The sequence below is a fragment of the Cavia porcellus genome, unplaced genomic scaffold, assembly GCF_034190915.1.
Source record: "Cavia porcellus strain 051 isolate PalLab524CR breed Dunkin Hartley unplaced genomic scaffold, mCavPor4.1 scaffold_4, whole genome shotgun sequence".
Classification (NCBI taxonomy): Eukaryota; Metazoa; Chordata; class Mammalia; order Rodentia; family Caviidae; genus Cavia; species Cavia porcellus.
In genome coordinates this window covers 97,998,682-98,002,947 of record NW_026947487.1, presented here as the reverse complement: position 1 = coordinate 98,002,947, position 4,266 = coordinate 97,998,682, and the positions used below count along the sequence as shown (strand labels likewise).

The 4,266-nt window shown below is 41.5% G+C and overlaps 1 non-coding gene across 1 annotated transcript; it reads right to left on the bottom strand.

Moving 5' to 3' along the window:
- Positions 1-2,621: 2,621 nt before the first annotated feature.
- On the bottom strand, positions 2,622-2,785 carry LOC111757449 (U1 spliceosomal RNA). The gene has a single exon (XR_002791797.1). It is a non-coding gene; the product is annotated as a U1 spliceosomal RNA (small nuclear RNA).
- Positions 2,786-4,266: the final 1,481 nt, after the last annotated feature.

Genomic DNA, 4,266 nt, shown 5'->3' with positions numbered 1-4,266 from the left:
AAAAACTCCTTGTTCTTGGAGGTGACCAGGCTGAGCTGTGAACAGAGGTTAATGTGCTGGAAAAAGACTCGCAGGATTCATTAATGCAGGTGGTTGCAACACAGGACCTTGAAACAGAGATGATGTCATGTCCACGCTGGGTCCCAGCCCTGGCTCCATGCCTTGCACCCAGACTCCCCTGCTAATTATCTGTCAAATGAATCAAGCACTAGAGATGTGATTCCTGATCCCTGCTGCTTTCTGCTCACATCCTTCCCTAGTCTCCACCTCTGAAGGCTGCTGCAGGCACTGAATGAGATTATGCCCCTCCGAGGCCTGATGCCACATGAGTTTTCAGGAAACAGATGCCAGCTCCTCCAGCCCCTCTCCACACTTCCCGTTCTTCTCCCCTGTTTGCCTTCTTAAGATCCTAAAACACAAATTAAACTTTGCAGACCAACTCCCAAGCCCTTCTTAAGGCCCTTTTTTCTTCTGAGAAAATGAGTTTGTTGAGTTTTCTGGCTCTGAAAAGCATAAGGCATGGTAGTGGGTTGAAGGGATGTGGACACAGCCTCATTCAGAGGTGGCGGGAGCCTGGCTCCTTTGGGCTGGGCAGGGACAGAAGCCAGCACCACAGCAGGGCCCTTGTTTTCTTTGTGCTCTCCAGCCCTTCTTTGCCTCGGGAGCAGCATTTCCAGCTTATTCCTCATGCTCTTTCTTTCTTCCCTTCTTTCTTTCTTCCTCCCAGGTCTGCCTGGAATGTGGATCCCTTTCCATGGAGCTATGCTAAACTTTCTCTTTCTAAGACTCAGCTTACATTTTCTCATGGACCCTCCTCCCGACCTGTAGGCCTGTACTAGAAGCTTTCTTTGAGCCCACCTTCTCCAGTTGCAGTGGCCTCCTTGAGTTACCCTGGGATATCCCTGCCCATGGTACCACTTTCCAGAGAACAGGGGGTTGATGTTCTCAGAGTGAAGATTTTTGGAGTCAGCTTCCATATACTTAAATTCATTCAGATGAAGATGAACCTTGTCTGCCAGGCAGGCATAAAAGTCCTTTTCTTAAAGTACAGTAGAAGTACAGAAGATTTCAAAGCAAGGGATGACAACCTTAGATGCATGTATTAGGTCTGAACGTGCCAGGGAGATAGAAACAGAGGCTATAAAACAATTTAGGGTTGGGTTTGATCTGCTGGTACTTGGCACGACCCCTGTCTTTCCTTTTATTTTTGCTTCTAAGCTTCAGGAGAAGTCAGAGATCTTTCTCTTGCTCTGTCTTTCTTCCCTCCTTTCTTTCTTCTACCTTCTGCTTCCTCTTCTCCCAGAAAAGTCATTTTCCATGGCTTTTGCTTCCACACATGGTCCTCACTCCTTGACTATGGCAGGGCCATCTCATACCTCTGCCCTAGAAATCTAAGAAAGGACACAGTTTTCTGATGCGGGAGATCTCTACATTATCTCACTGATTAGGATTCTGAACTCTTTCAACCCTGCTGTGTCCAATTCCTGTGTTCAGCTCACCCTATTTAAACACTTGGGTGCTTTCTATTATTGTGTTTGGACCCTGCCTGAGACAGTGTGTTGAAGTTGGACTTGTAACAGATGTGGCGACACGACAAAGGTCCTGGCACAGACTTGAACAACAGGAGGAAAGTTAGAGATATCTAGGATCACAATGTTACCATAATCTTACCAAGTCTGCATCTTCTTGCTCTAAAATGTGTTTTTGCCAAAATTCTAATGTGAGACCATTTGGAGTAATGTCCATAGAGCTAAAATGTCATATTTTTTTTAAGGCTCCAGGTAGCTTGTCCCTAAGCCCATAGAGAATGATGTTTGGTCAGACAAGAAGGCTTTACTATATCATTAATTTTCACGTTCCCATGAACTGACATGTATGAGGAGCAAAAGTCCAAAACAGTGCTATGAAGAAGGAGAGAGCATGAACCTGAAAGTTAACAGATCTGCTGGTTTTGTTCCCTGTTTATTTTGGCAGGGTTTCTAACTAGCTGTGTGATGGTGAATGAATCACTTTCCTTATACAAGGCTCACTTTCTTCACTTAAATAATTTTGATCTTGGCCCAAGTCCGCTGTATTTCTGCTACTCTGAGAGCCTATGGGATCAAGACCCTTGATTGGATGGGCTCTTCCACTCTCTGCACCTGATCTGAGATATTAAAGCCCTCCTAGATATTAATAACCTTCCTTCCATTTGAAAAGCTATGACAGCACAGATGGATTTTGCAGACCCCATCTTAGCTTTGCACCCAGCAACTCAAATATCACACATTAAATGTCCTTGGCACTCGGTGTAGACAGAAGTCCTAGCCAGATATTGCAGGGAAGGTTGGTTTGCTCACCATCAACTGGTTCAAAGACCCTCTGTTTTTGAAATGAACCAATTTGCTTATCACCGTCTGTTTTCTAGGCCCTGGATTGATAATCATTTTTATTTCCATTTGTAGCCTAATTCTTTCCCAGAAATGTGCACTGAAAAGCAGGAAGGAAATGTCATCCTTTAGCTGGTTACCTTAACATACCAGTAACTGTATTCTTCGTATTTTCTCATTCTTTCCTTTTTAAAAAGTATTATTTTCTTTTAAGAAAGATCTTTTTAAAAAAATTTTTTAATTTTTTTTAACCAGGGGAAAGCGCGAATGCAGTCCCCCACTACCACAAATTATGCAGGCGAGTTTCCCGCGTTTGGGGAAATCGCAGGGGTCAGCACATCCGGAGTGCAATGGATGAGCCTCATCCTGGGAAAACCACCTTTGTGATCATGGTGTCTCCCCTGCAAGGTAAATATTAAGAAAGATCTTTGTTTAAATATATTTCTCTAGACTGGAAGGAAAATGAAAAAGTGTACTTATTTCTAGGCTGATGCTAGGGTACATCCTTGAGATAGGTGCCCCCTCTTTTATGTAACAAAACCTCACTGGGATCTCAGCGGTATCCCCGATGCATCACTTTTATTGAGATTTCTGTTTAAACACTGATGGCAATTTACCACAAAATAAATGTGTATTCTGTGGCAGACATTTTGCTTATATTTAGGCTTCCTGAGATTTAAAGATAATGCAGCTGCTTCCCTTAAGGAACTCAAGTCTGATAGAAGAAACAGAATTGTGCACAGGCATTTGCTACCATGGGACAATACACACTATTTCTGGGTTAACCATATTGGATACCCTGGTGACTCATTTAAATCTTGCATTCGTCCTCCAAAGCCTTAGTGCCCACTAGTGTTCACTTGCTGAATTGTAGGCACAAAATTAATGAGTGAGATATACGGATTTAGAACTAGAATTATTAGATTTTAACTTTCCAGACTTTTGGCAAAGAGTTGTTCCCTAATTTGTACACATGCATGTCTGAAACAGGAGTCCCCAATATTTTCAAATATCAACCCTGCAATTTGGAAGTCTCTCGTAAAAATCGTAAAAATGGTGCATGTTTTCTCTTTTTAAGGAATTCAACTAGGGATACAAAGATTACTCAAAGGTGTAGTTGCAGAATTAAAAGGAGCAACTGTCACATAATTATAAAAAGTGAATTATACTGAGTCAATATGAAGGAAGTTGTATATAATGACATATAAAAGAACTCAGAGACAAGGAAGGAAACTTACGATACATAGTCTGATACAGCAGCAGGTGATGCAGTTCTGTAGATAGTAAGACTAAATTTAAAATATATTTGTGCATGCTATATAGCAGAAGATATAGATGCATGTGCACACATATTGAAAAGATATAGAAGGATTTACATTTCTACTTGACATTTGCCATTTTTGGTGGGGCTGTTTAAGGTGAGTTTTTTTTTTTATATTCTTTTGTATACATAGTCTACAAAGTAGATGTATTGCTTTAAAATGAGAATATATATTGATTTTAAAATGTAGGTCTCTCTTCTGGGTGTGCTTCAGAAATGTCTTATTAAGCTGATTGGATGCATGGTAAAGCCATATGACAGGTTTTGAGAGTATACACTGAAAATAGTGCCTTCAGGATGAGCTCCACCTTTGACATTTTTGGGGACCATTTAGAAAAGGATCTTCAAGTGTATCAGTGCCTGCAAGGCTGAAGGAAATTGTTGTGGATATCTGTGGATGACAAGGGTAGCTGGTTAGGTTGAATGGACAGATTAACATGAGATTTAGCCAACTGGAGGTCATGGTATAGAGGCTCATGGTATAGAGGTCGTGACAGTATTTCCATCTTCTGTATCCAGTTTGGAAGATATTACCATCATAACTGCTGTGTCACTAGGATAACTCTGAAGCAAGAC